We start from the raw sequence: 14914 nt of genomic DNA on the forward strand, positions 1-14914 counted from the left end.
GATTGTTAGATGAAAAGTAATTCCTTGAAAGCATGATTAGAGGAGACTTGAGTGATTAAACCCTAAACACCGAGTGATTAGAGTGCATACTGTAACATCCCTTCCAGCAAAATACCTTGCTTAAGTCAGGGTATTTCTACTAGAAAGAACGTTACGTGACCTTTTCTAATATTAACTATTTAATTACTGAGCCTTTGTATCGAGTTCGCGTTTCAGTTTTAAGAAAATTCCAAAAAAATTTTTTTTGTTCATTAAAGTCATAATTCAAACATTCACAAATAATAATAATCACATAGATATTATTGATAATAATTCTTATACAAAAGAGACCAAATAAAACTCAAATACAATATACTAAACCTACCCCTCTATGTAAAATGAATTCTCAAAGGACAATAGCGAGGGGACTCTATGAAAGCAATTAAAACCATAAAGAAAACCTACTGATCGCTCGCAGCTTCAAATTGCGTCTTCAAATCTGTCGCTGAAAGGGTGGAAAATTTGGGGTGAGAACCAAACCACATGTTCTCAGTAGAGGTCGAGAATGCCGTGAAAGTAAAGAATATAGCGCAAATAGTTAATTTCATTTAGAGACATTGAAAAGAAAACTACTTTCATTCGCAGTATTCATCGCTCGCCTTATATACACTTCTTTTGAAAACCAATGGCTCAACTTTCAAAAAATCTAAAATCTTCTTTAGAAGCATCAATTAATTATCCAAAATCCTAAACCCATATTTTACTTTATATATGTCTTAAAAGTTTTCCTAAACTGTATGAATGACTAATTTGTTCCAAGCATAGGTTCATTAAGACTATACTGAACCAGCTTAATCTTTCATACTTTACTAAACCTCAAACACAAACCAATCACGGCCTTAGGCCCAAGCAATTCAATCAACACCCAATTCACTACAACCCAGCCAATCAGATACAACCACAAGTAAAGAAATTCAAACACAATCAAGAGCAATTACATCAAGTATAGCAATTAGCAGTTAAACAGAATTATTCACATAGGCAAACCAATTACAATATACACACCCAAACAATGTCACATAGATGCATATGATGAATGTCTAGTCCTAGTACAGGCCATGAGCTCATGTGTCGGTTGGCTGCCCGCAATCCCGACATTTATCCGGTCACGAGTAATCCCGATTTTCCGAATACGATTTTCCGTTCCTAAATAAATGCGCATATAATAATAGCCGCTCATTTGAGACAGCCTCTGCTTACTGCAGGAAAATATATATATACTCTGCTATGCTCTGGGGAAGCGGAAAATGGCTGTAGATAACTTAGTTTCCCTACAGAAGCTCTGTGTTGCATTAAGCAACTAATATATATAAATATAACTCTGGGTTGCATCAAGCAACTAATATATATATATACAAATATCTCTTTACTCTGCTCTGGTTTCTCTTTTCTCTGCATCTCTTTACTCTACTCTAGTTGTTCTGTTCTCTGTATCTCTTTACTTTTCTCTGAATACTCTTTCATCTGTATCTATATTACTCTTTTTCCCTTTATCTCTTTACTCTTTTGTAATTGTAAATATGCAAGCGGGACAAAACCCATGTCCTTGCTAGCAACTTTATAAACCAAATATATTTTCTCAAAAGAATCAGTAAAGTTATTATCGTTAAACAAGTCTCAAGTATTCATTTTGATTAAGTCCTTTTACTTTTATAAAAATTTGGACATAATCTCCTTTAAAAATAGGACTTAGCCACCCTTACGGGTTCCTTCTTTCTCAACATTTCATCAGCCTCTTTCAGCAGTTGCCACGACAATATATATTCTCAAAAAAACATTTGATAATAGTATATAAAATCTATTTCTTAAATTCCATATCCAAAATAATTGTCAACACAACCTGGCAGCCTAATTTCCATTTTGTTTTTAAAATATCAAATGAATTCGGAATCACGCAAACTTTATATCCATGCGACCGTCTCGGATTAAGCTTTCTATTAAATCAAAAATCATAACTTTTCACTGACTCTAGCTTCGGGAATATAAGCAAAACCGTGACTGTTCTGCAGTGTTTTAAAACCAGAAGACAGCAGCAGCTTACAACATTTGAAATTTCATATAAAATCCAAATTAAATCCAAACACCTTCAAAATTAATGTGGTTAAACTTAACTTACCCAAATTTCTTTCTCAATTGGTTCCAGGGTCATACCAATTTTAATGAAGGAGTTACGTAGCTTGGAAGTTAGGTAATTTTCTGCAGAATTCTGTTTTACAAATCATTAAACACAACCTCTTCCAAGTCCCATAACTCACTTATTAAAACATGGAAAACCCTGAAATTTGAATCATATGTACTAAACATACTCACTTTCACTTCCAATTGGTTGCATCTTAATATCATTCCAGAATTAAAAATTATAAAGTCTCAAAGTTACTGACTTAGAAAACAAAACCTGACTTTTACTGCATAATACATCTTACTTTAAAAATTCATATCTTTAAAACCACAACTCTAACAATATTAAATTTTTATGAATTTAAAGTACTAGGACCAGAGTTTCACTTAAAATTTTTTCCATTTCAAAATTTAAACTGGAAAATTTTTAATAGAGGAAACAAGTTGCTGTTGTGTTAAACGTTCTGCAGAAAAACCAGATTTGATATCCATAATTCAAAAATTTACCATAAATCATAAAATTAATGAAAAAGTCTCAAATTTACCATTTCAGCTCCCTATAGTCCCAAGCTTAATTTGGACTTGGTTCCACGCAATTCCGATAATCATAGAATTAGTTATAGCTTTTCAAAGTTTCTAATTTCATTTAAAGTAGTGCAGAAAATCAGATTCACGACTTAACTTTGAAAAATCATAACTAATGTTCCAGTTAATATGAAACCTTCAAAATTAAATCTCAACAATCACACTTAATATAATTTACTTAACATTTAAATTCTCATCATTTTAGTCACTATAGAGCCACTGATTCACTTTCAAATTTACCGTTTAATTTCAAGAGAACCTAATTTTCAGCAAACCATTTTGTATTCAAAATCCAACCCTTCAATACCCCTCAAAACCAACTCCAAATCAACCACCAACCAAGTTCACTAACATTACAATACACCAAATAACAGCTCAACGGTAACAAATCCAACATAACCCATTAAAATTCAGAAATTCTCAACAATTAGTCATCAAACAATTCCCAATCCACATAATCAATCAATATCACTAATCAACAATTCCAAATAACAATCTCAACCATTCCAATCACAATTTCAGCCACAATTCAATATTCACATAGTCAATCAATTACTCACAGATATTAAATCTATTTACAGTTATTCAATAAACCTTGTAGGCATTCTTAAATTGAAATCGTTTTAAACCCCCTACCTCGATGTCGCGATTAAAAGAACCCGGAGGCGGGATTATAGCGAGGCAGCTGGCTGGACCAATACTAGCTATGCAACAGTTTCAATCAAGATAGCAGCGGCGTTAGCTCCCACAACAGTGATCATGGTTGCAACGAAACGAAGATTTCAAATTCAATAGAATCGAAAGCAGAAGCGGCTCTGGAAATTTAAAACAGAGCACAAGCCAAATTTGAATTAAAAAAGGAACAAGCAGTTTAATAAGAAATCGGCAGAATAGAGCGTGCAATTGGAGCAGAAATAAGGAAAAAAGACTAACCCAGGCCAATGGATGTTAAACCTAAGTTTAGCGGAAGCAGGGCAGCGGCGATTCCTAGCAACACCTCGCGGTGGTTCCGGCAGCAGCAACACCCCGCCAGTGGCTCCATTGAGACAAGCTCCAACAAACATAACATAGCCAAGAACATCAGAGGTAGATACAAGGTATTTACAAAGTGACAAGGGTTGAGAGATAGTGGTTCTCATGGCTAGGGCTTAACTGACTCACCACTAATGATGGCGGTGACCAAAGATTCCGGCGGCCGCGGCGGCAGATGAAAGGTCCCTCCTCCGTGTGTCACTCTTTCCCACACGTCTCGCCCTTCCCCTCTGCGTTTCGTGATTCTAGCAGCGATGCGGGCTTAGACAGAATCAAAATCAACGATGTCATCTCCTCCTCTTATGTGCAACAGCGACGATGGAGCTTCTGCGATGGTGATCAGGCGCAACCCGCTACGGCAACAGGACCGAACCGTGCCTCCCTCCCTTGATTCTCGCGATGCTCATTCTGTGTGTGTCTCTCTCTCACTCTCATGTGCAGCACAACAGCGGCGGCGGTAAGGTCTCGGCCACGTCGCTCCTTCCTCCTCCCTCTCTTCTCCTCGGTCTTCCCCTTTCCTCTTCTGTTTCCCTTTCTTTTTTATTTTTTTGGTATGTATGTACGATTAGGGATTTAGGTAGCAATTAGGATTCAGGATTTCTTTGATATTAGGATAATATATATATATATATATATAGGGAATATAGCAATTTTACAAAATATTTGAGATAGTATGATAATTTAGGATTCAAATATAATCTTGTAAAAATTAATTTTGGAACACGTATAACTTTATTAATTTATCAATAAGTTTAAATAATTATTTTTAATTTAAATCATAAAATGAACATACTAATCTCATTTTTATAAAATACAGCTTAAATCCGAGAATATCAATTATTCAGATTATGTGATATAATTTTTTCATTATTTTTTATTACCAAAACTTTAATTCTAATTTATATAAAATAACTAAATGTAGTAAAGGTTGTACATAAACCTTAATTAAATTAAAACCCAAAGTATTTATAAAAATCAATTTAATCTCTAGTAAATTAATCTCTAAGAGCTCAAACTAATAAAATAAATCATAATTTATTCATAATAGAAATTTTCTTAAATTTAATTATATAACACCTTCATTACTGAATTCTAATTTAAAATTATATAAAATAACCAATTATAAGAATTTACACAAAAATATTAATTGAATTAACTCCAAATATTAGTAAACTAATTTAATTACTCTCAATTGATTAATTTATAAAATAAGATATCAAATCAATAAAATAAATCGTAACCTTTTCAGAATAAAAGTTACTTAAATTAAATTATACAATTCTTTCTTATTTTTCAATTACTAAAATTATACAAAATATTCTATTATAATAAGATTACTTAAAAATATTAATTGATTTCAAAATAAAACTATCTCCGAATCTATTTAATTATTTCTAACAAAATAATTTCTAAAATTATAAAGTTTAAACTTAATAAGATAAAATCACAATTTATTTATATTTAGATTTTCAAAAATGCGGGATGTTACACATACACACCTAGTGAGGGTTCAATCACTCAATTCTATAATTTCATACCTTCTTATCATGCATTCTTGCAAGTTGCTTCTTTTTTATGAGTTGAATCAATTCTTTAGATTTTGATTGCATTGAGCTACTTCTTTGCTTAGCCCTATATGTCTATATACTTGCTTGAGAATTTGATTGTTTGTTTTCACCAATTTAATAGGATACTATAGTATATATAGGTATATATAGTATATACATACTTGCATGCATATAGATAGTTGCATTCAATAAGATGTTTCCCTTTTATCCTTCTCCTTTGTTTGGTTTAGCATGAGGACGTGCTATTGTTTAAGTGTGGGGGAATTGATGAGTCCATATTTGATGATGTATTTTAGCTTGAATTGGATGGATTTCATCATATAAACCTACACTTATTCCCTTGAATAGCATGCTTTTGAACTTTCCTCCCAAATTGCGTTTGATTATGAAAATATGCTCTTTTGTGCCTAATCTAATCTATTTTATTCTATTTGCCTTCCATTCGATGCCTTGATGTTGTTTGTGAGTGGTTTCAGAAGAATAAGGTAGGAATGGCTTGGTGGGAATGGAAGAGGAGCATGCAATTGGGAGAAAGCATGAAGAAAACAAAGGAGGAGAGCTCAGCCATGCGTGCGTGCGCACAAGGATGCGTGCGTACACACAAGAAGGAGATCAGCATACGTGTGTGCATACAACCACCTGTGCGTACGCACAGGAACTCAAGCAGAGCGAATTCAGAGCATCGTGAAGTGTGCGTACGCATCTGTGCGTACGTACAAGTGCAAATTCGGCGAAGTGTGCAGATGCACACATCTGTGCGTCCGCACAGGTACCAGTGTGTGCCTTCATTAAAAATACACGTGCACTCGTGTTTTGGGGCTCTTTTTGGCCCATTTCTGAAGGCTTGGAGGCTGGTTTGAGAGGCTATATGAAGGGGAATGCAACACATAACAAGGGAGCCATCTTAGAATAGTTTTTAGGAGTAGTTTTAGGGTAGTTTAGTTTAGATTTTCTCTCAAGTTTTCTTAAGTTTAATTAGGGTTTGTAGCATTTTATACTTCAATTTTGGCTTTGGATTTTGCAATTTTATTGTAAATATTTCTTTAATTCCTCTTTTATTACGGTACTTGTTCTACACTTTCTTGCATTTTCATTTCCTTTGTCAATATACACCTAGTTTTGCAATTTTGAATTTCTAGTTGTTGAATTTAATGTTTGATGCTTATTTTATTTTTGTTGAGTTGCTTGGGTTGCTTGTTATCATTTATGGCTTATAGCTTTTACTATTTTTCCAATTTTACCATGTTTTGTGTTTATGCCCTCTATGTGTTTGATGAAATGCCAATCTTAGTTATGGGGTAGCTTTCCACCCCTTGACTTGGGAAAATGAGTTTATGGATTACTAGAGCCATAATGTCCAATATTTAGTGGTAATTCTTGGGAAGTTAGTTGATTCTTGTTTCCATTAAAGCTAGCCTTTTATCAACTAGTTTGGTAAGTTAGTTAGAACTTATGGATTAAGGTCAATTATGCTTGCTTGAGTTACTCCTCGATGTTAAGGGTTAACTAAGCGAGATTAACTCATGATAATTATTATAGTTGTGGTTATGGCAAGAAAGGGATTCCATAATTCATCCCAAGTCAAGGTTTCATTTATGTTTTAAACCACTCTTTAATCACTTTATAGTTTGACTTGTTTATATTACATACATAGTTCTTTTATTCCTTTATTGCTTTATTATTTGCAATTTTGTCTTGTTCTTTTATTTCTTTATTTGTTTGCTTCCTTATTATTGAAAACACCCCTTGTTTCCCACAACCAAAATTTTGTGCACTCTTTGGCATTAGTTCCTAGGGAGAACGACCCGGGATTTAAAACTCCCGGTTATTTTGTGTTGATTGTGACATCTTTAGGAGTATAATTTGATTGATGATCAATGGTTGGGTTTGGACTAGCAACGTCAATCCTATTTTTAGTACGAAAATCCAAACCCGTGCATTTGGGCATCGTCACTTAAGTAATGCACCAGCTACGTTCCAAAGATGCATGATGAGCATTTTCTCAGATCTCCTTGAGAACTGTATGGAAGTTTTCATGGATGACTTTAGTGTGTATGGTGATTCATTTGACCTTTGCTTGGATAGTTTAGCTAGAGTATTAGACAGGTGTGTTAATTCAAACCTTTGTATTAAATTTTGAAAATTGTCATTTTATGGTAAAACAATGTATTATTCTAGGACATGTTGTTTCTAATACTGGTACTTTTGTAGATCCAGCAAAGGTAGATGTTATTTCTGGTTTACCTTACCCCTCCTCCGTGAGGGAAGTCTGTTCGTTCCTTGGTCATGCAGGTTTCTACCGTAGATTTATCAAGGACTTCAGCAAGGTAGCATTGCCTTTATCCCGACTGCTGCAGAAGGATGTTGAGTTCGAGCTGAGTGAGGACTGCATGGAAGCGTTTGATAAGCTGAAGATCGCCTTGACTCAAGCTCTGATTGTGAGAGGGCCCGACTAGAGTCAGCCATTTGAGATTATGTGTGACACCTCCAACTATGCAGTAGGAGCGGCGCTGGCTCAGCGTGAAGGTAAGGACCCTTATATAATTGCTTATGCTTCTAAGACCTTAGACGCTGCTCAGTCTAATTATACTACCACTAAAAAAGAGCTTCTGGCTATTGTTTTTGCTCTGGATAAATTTTGAGCCTATTTACTTAGTACTAAGGTGGTAGTATACTCAGACCATGCAGCTCTAAAATATTTGTTAGCTAAAAAAGAGACCAAACCAAGGTTAATAGTTGGATATTGTTGCTGCTTGAATTTGATTTAGAAATCAAAGATAGGAGTAGTTCCCAGAATTTAGTGGCGGACCACTTGAGTCGCCTAGAGCACATTAAGAGTGACTCCACTACTATCAATGATGCTTTTCCATTTGATAGCTTGCATGCAATATCTAAGGTAGTTCTTTGGTATGCACTTATAGCTAATTATTTGGTTAGTCATACCTTCCCTCCCAATTTTACTAAGCATCAAAGGGACAAGCTTAAAAGCGAGTCCAATTATTATATATGGGATGAACCATATTTATGGAGGTATGGTGCTGACCAGATAATTAGAAAGTGTGTGCCACAATCAGAATTCCAGTCAATTTTAGAGGCCTGCCACTCTTCTGAGAGTGGTGAACATTTTGGTCCTCAAAGAACAGCTAGAAAAATTTTAGACTGTGGATTCTGGTGGCCCACTCTTTTTAAAGATGCTACTGCCTTCTGTAAATCTTGCTCCCCTTGCCAAAGGTTTGGGAATATAACCAAGAGGGATGAGATGCCCCAACAGCTTATGTTATTCTGTGAAATTTTTTATGTTTGGGGTATTGACTTCATGGGTCCATTTCCAAACTCTAGTGGTTTCTTATACATATTGTTAGCTGTTGATTATGTTTCTAAATGAGTAGAGGCAATTCCTACCCGCACTGATGATGCTAACATTATTGTCTCCTTTGTTCGAAATAATATTATCTGTCGCTTTGGATCACCACGGGCAATCGTGAGTGATCAAGGCACTCATTTTTGTAACAGGAGATTGACAAGTCTACTGAAGAAACATGGCATTGTTCACAAGATAGCAACGGCTTACCATCCTCAGACCAATGGGCAAGCCGAGGTGTCTAACAGAGAGATAAAGTGCATATTGGAGAAGATTGTCAAGCCTCATAGAAAAGACTGGAGTACCAGACTTGTAGATGCGCTTTGGGCTTATCAGACAGCGTACAAGACACCCATCGGAATGAGTCCCTTCCGCCTAGTCTACGGAAAGGCTTGTCACCTCCTAGTGGAGGTGGAACACAAGGCATTTTGGGCTGTAAGGGAATGCAATATGGGATTTGAGAAAGCCGATGCTAAAAAGAAGCTGCAACTAGCAGAACTAGAGAACCTTCGACTCGAAGCATATGACAACTCCAGGCTATACAAAGAGAAGGTGAAGGCTGTACATGACAAGCATATCAAGAGAAGAGAGTTCAGACCTGGAGAGCTGGTTCTCCTTTATAACTCAAGGTTGAGGCTCATGCCAGGCAAGCTGAGATCAAGATGGGAAGGTCCCTATAGAGTAGAGAAGGCAGAGCCATACGGAGTCTTCCACCTGAGTCATCCCTCAAGCTCCAAATTCATCAAATTCAACGGCCACCGCTTGAAGCTGTATCATGGTGAGAAAATAAAGAACAATAAGGAGCTGGAGGTCTTCCTCTTGGAGGATCCACCAACAGAAGAAGACTGAGCTTGTGGACCGTCCAACTTAAGGAGGTAAAAGAAAAGTGCTAGGTGGGAGACAACCCACCATGGTATGATCGTCCCTTTTTATTCTTAATTTTATTTCATTTTATTTTTATTAGTGATCATTCAAAATTTCTGCATCATCACCTGAATTCTGCATATAAAAAAAAAAGAAACGCATTCGACGCGCAAGCGTCTAGGACGTGCACGCGTCATATGTGAATGCGAAAAACATTAAGTTTGAACAGAGAGTTGCGTGGGAGTGGAGCAAGAAGCGTGCTTTGCACACAAGCAAGCCCACGTGTGCGCGTACATCACGCGTGCACGTCACTTGCTACTTTGGCAACCCACGCGTATGCGTCTAGCACGCGCACGCGTCGATATGGCAATTGGCATAAATAGCATGCTGAACAGAGAGTCATGATGGTCTGGGGCTGGCACTGTGCTAGAGGCACAAACTCACGCACGCGTACGCGTCCATGATGCGTACGCGCCATTTAACCTAATGGCCACCCACGCGTGCGCGTGCCTGACAGGCACGCGTCGTATAAAATTTTGGCACCCAACCCAGCATGAACAGAGAGTTGTGCGTGAGCGGGGCTGGTCTCGCACGATTAGCACAATCATGGTCACGCGTACGCGTGACCGATGCTTACGCGTCACCCCCAATTTTGCGTTGCCCACGCATACGCGTAAGGTACGCGTGCGCGTCGCATGCACCGCACCAATACACCAGTGTGCTGCCCAGTTTTAATTTTTCCCCTCCCAAATCCTAATTCTCTTTTATTCCTAATTCTTCCTTCTTTCTTCTTCCGTCTTTCCTTCTTCTTACTTCTTACTCCATACTTCTTTCTTCTTCCATTTTTTTTATCTTCCACCTCAGGTTTCTTCTCTCCCTCTCCTCTACTCTTTCATTCTTCTTTCAATTATTGCATGTATTTATTTTTCTTTCTTCTCAATTTTATATTAGCTTAGTTATTTATGGTTTCTTTTTTATTCTTTTTCCATACATTTTTATGTTGATGTTAGAGCTTTATTTGGGTATTATTTTATTATATTAGAGCTTGTGGATATAATGAGGAGTAATTTGACAATTGAAATTTAATTTTGGATCTCATATACACATGGATTGATTATTTTCATTCCTATTTTAACTTGCACACCAAGTGTTTGTGAAAAAGCTCTCATGGCATTTTGAACTCTTTTCTACTTTACTCTTACACTTTAATGCCTCTCTTTTTCCCAACACTTGTAATCCACATGTATTGAGATTATCATTCACAATTATTATCATACAAGTGCTCTTTAATTTGGTACATTTAATAATTGATGCTTGAGTTATGCTTCTCATGCCTATCACTTGCATGCTTTTAACCCTCTTGCATCTAATTATTATGAATTGCCTTCATGATTCTTACTTAATGTCTTCCATGCATGTTGTAGCTACTATGTATAGGACATCATTATTACTTTGGCATTCATTATTACTTGGATTTTCCTCTTTCCAATTATTAGTTATCTATACTTAAAGTTAATTCTCTTTCTTCCTTCTTTAGGATGGCCACTAAAAGAGGAAAGGAGAAGGCTTCTGAAAAGCCACCAGCAAGAAGAGGAACCAAGCGAGCTCTGGCTAAGACGCCACCATCTACAAGCGTCAAGCCACCAACAAAGCGGGTGAAGAGAATCATTAAAGTTGATGAAGCAGAGAAAGCCTTTTCCGCACGAGACTCCACACGGTTCACTAACCGTTATTGCGAGCAGATGTTCCCCATCCTAGCAAAGAGGAACTACAACAATGAACATCTACTCATTCTCCCAACGCATTTTGTTGATTTTGTGGAGCCCCGCATCGAGAGGAGACGGTGGGGATTTTTGAGGAGGCAGCCGCGAGAGGCCAACCTATCATGGATAGTTGAATTCTACTCCAACTTCTACTCGCCTAATCGACAGACTGTCTATGTTCGTCAGCAGCAAGTCCCTATCTCCGAGGGTGCCATACAGAGAGTACTGGAGCTTCCACCTAGCCCAGAGGAATTGGATGCATATCAAAAGAGGCCTCTCTTAAGCGCCAGATGTATCAGTTCGACTGGGATAGCGTCCTTAGAGTTATAGCCCAACCTGGCAGCACCTGGATCTATGGGCAGTACCGGTCAAAACCCAAGAGCATCTCAGCCCAATCATTTACCTTGGAGGCTCGCGTGTGGGCACAGATTATGTCCCACTATATCTTTTCGAGCACTCACGAGTCCACCTTCACAGCGGACATGGCTGTTCTTATCTGGTGCATCCTAACAGAGCAACCTCTCAACCTGCCCCGACACACATCTGGCAGGCCATGGGACACGTGCAGATAGCGGGTAACCTTCCTTTCCCCGCCTTGATTTTAGATTTAGTTTCTGTAGCAGGTGTGTCCTATCGGGCAGGAGACACGAAGGCCATGATCCCTAGGGCCGATCAGTATGTCCCGAATGGGAAGTACATCAGACCCCCCGTTTCCTTTGCGAGCCAGCCGCCAGGCCCATCTTTGGACACTCCTCCTTCTTCTACTCCACCATCATCCATGCCACAAGCACCATCCACCCATCAGATGTTCCTTCAGATCCTTCAGAGGTTTGACCGGCAAGACCGGCGGATGGAGCGAATGGAGCACCGCAACAAGCGCCGATACAACTATTTGAATGAGTTCATTGTTAGTACTCACCCACCTCCAGAACAGAAGGACACCCAGGATTCCCTTTCACCTAGTAGCACAGGGAGCCATGATGAGCCAGACAGTGGAGGCGATGCTTCCAGCCCAACCTTGCTCCTTATTGACGGCACGGAGGACCGTGCCAAGCCTTAAGTGTGGGGAGGTCAGTCCTTGACTTCCGGAGGTAATCTCTCTCTTTTAACACCAACATTTGATTTTTTCTTTTGTTAGATATGATAGATTGCATGATAATAATTGTCTGCATGTATGTTTTGCTTGGTTGAAGTAATAAATTTCTTTTCAAGACCCTATTTTATAGTATTTCACTAATTCAAATTAAAATTTGTGTTAAACTTGTTTAAAAATTGTAATTTGGAACATGGTTTATAGCTAAGAACACACAACCTCTGAGATTTTGAGCTTAATTATATGGTTACATTAGTTAACCATGATTTTTATTCTTGTGTGTTTTATTCCCTATGATTGCAATCTATAGTTTGTTCTATTCTATATGTTCATTGTTTAGTGTATTTGCATGCATACATATGATTGAGGCCATCATTTGTTATTAGCTCACTTAACCCAAATAGCCTACCATTTTAATTACCTTTGTTTGCCACTTTGAGCCTTTTAATCCCCATTTGTTCTGTACTTTACCACATCACTAGCCTTAAGCAGAAAAATAATTAATTATCCCATTTGAATCTTTGGTTAGCTTAAGATAGAGATTGTGTGTCAACTAAGTGTGGAGAATTATGGGAACTTGGGTTGATGAGAATGTGTTGTGTTTTATTGACAAAAATATTAGGAATTTGGGTGCTTACTCATGTGAAAATTGAAAAAAAAAAACATATGCATTGATATATTATGCTTCCATTTATTTTTACATATAAAAAAAAAAGAAAAAAACCAAAAATACATATGAATAGGGGATAAAATTACCCCAATGTTAAGTCCAATAAAAAGATCAATGCATATATAGTGGAATTAAAAAATTGATACATGAGTATGTGATAAAAAAGTGGGATTTTGGGTAGCTAGGCATGATTTTTGAATTATATAGAGAGTGTGTGTGTTAGGTGAGAACTTAGGTTAGTCAAAGATTCATATTATAGCTCACTTGGCCATACATATATCCTCACCCTTACCTTGGCCCCATTACAACCTTGAAAAGACCTCATGATGTTTGCATTTATATACTAAATATTTGTTGATTGGTTAGATGAAGAACAAAGTTTTAGAAAACATGACTAGAGAAGAGTATAGTGGATTAACCCTTGACACTTGAGCGATTAGAGTGCATATACACTGCCAATCAGGGTTCAATGCTTGACTCTATGTTCCCTGCTTTCATGAGCTATCTTCTTACAAGTTTACTTGTCTTTTATTGTGTGATTTGAATTAGTGGAATCTGATTTATGTTTGTCTTGGAGAACTTGTTTACTTTTAACCAAGTAGGCAAAAACATCTTAACATATAGTTGCATTCATATATAGGTCGCATTGCATGAGTCTTACTTTCCCCCTTTCATTCTTTTGGTCTCCTTGAGCTTAGCATGAGGACATGCTAATGTTTAAATGTGGAGAGATTGATAAACCACTATTTTATGGTTTATCTTGTGCTAAATTGAGTGGTTTTTATCAATTCTTTGCACACTTATTCATACAATTTGTATTATTTTACAAATCCTTCCCGATTTGGTTCTATGATTGAAAACTTGCTTCCTGAGCCTTTAAATTGAGTATTTTTAATTTCCCTTTATACCATTCGATGCTGTGATCTATGTGTTAAGTATTTTCAGGCTATATAAGGCAGAAATGGCTTAGAAGATGGAGAGGAAGCTTGCAAAAATTGAAGAATACAAGAAACAAAGGAGATGACCAGTGAAGATAGATGCGCACGCATGGATCACGTGTGTGCGTGACTTGAAGCTTTTCACAGCAACGCGTACGCGTACCTGACGCGTACGCGTGACAGGAGAAATTGCACATCGACGCGTGCACGTGAATGACGCGTACGCGTGACACGCGCAGAACACCATCGACGCGTACGTATGACGTGCGCCACGTGCAGAAATTGCAACAGACGCTAGGGATGATTTTGGGCTGGTTTTGGACCCAGTTTTCGGCCCAGAAACACATACTAGAGCCAGAGGACAAGCAGAGACTCAACACACATTCACTTTTAGATAATTTCAGCTTTAGTTTTGGGAAGCTTAGAGAGAAAAACTACTACTTCCTCTAGGGTTCTTCACATTCATAGATTTCTAGTTTTATGCTTTTGATTTGGATATTGAGAAGAGTTACTACCTCTGTTTGAAGTCTCTATCATTACAGTTTGCTTTCCTATTTCCTTACTCTTTTACTTTTCATTCAGTTTGTTCAGAGTTACATATGGATATCTTCGATTTTGGAATCTATTAATGCAAAGAATTATTTTTACCTTTAATTAATTTACTGTTATTACTTTGTTTGAATTACCATGTCTTTTTCTCATTCCCTGTATATGTTTATGAAATTGGCATTCATGTCAATGGAGTAGACTCCCAACTTGACTTGGGAGTTGATTAAGAGGAGACCCTTGAGTTGGAATACTCAAGTGTTAATGGGTGATTGGAAGTTGTTGGCTGACTCTCTAGTCACTAACGTTAATCCTTCCATAGGAAAGGATTAGGACT

General features: G+C 37.3%; 1 long non-coding RNA gene across 2 annotated transcripts; it reads right to left on the reverse strand.

Moving 5' to 3' along the window:
* Nucleotides 1-271: 271 nt before the first annotated feature.
* LOC112743561 (uncharacterized) lies at nucleotides 272-4378 on the reverse strand. 2 transcript variants are annotated; one of them, XR_003172053.2, is made up of 4 exons: nucleotides 3904-4378; nucleotides 3676-3793; nucleotides 3379-3557; nucleotides 272-484 (listed from the first exon to the last, which is right to left on the reverse strand). It is a non-coding gene; the product is annotated as an uncharacterized lncRNA (long non-coding RNA). The 2 variants fall into 2 exon arrangements; XR_003172052.3 differs by lacking the exon at nucleotides 3904-4378 and having other exon boundaries at nucleotides 3676-3902.
* Nucleotides 4379-14914: the final 10536 nt, after the last annotated feature.

The sequence above is a fragment of the Arachis hypogaea genome, chromosome 14, assembly GCF_003086295.3.
Source record: "Arachis hypogaea cultivar Tifrunner chromosome 14, arahy.Tifrunner.gnm2.J5K5, whole genome shotgun sequence".
Classification (NCBI taxonomy): domain Eukaryota; kingdom Viridiplantae; phylum Streptophyta; class Magnoliopsida; order Fabales; family Fabaceae; genus Arachis; species Arachis hypogaea.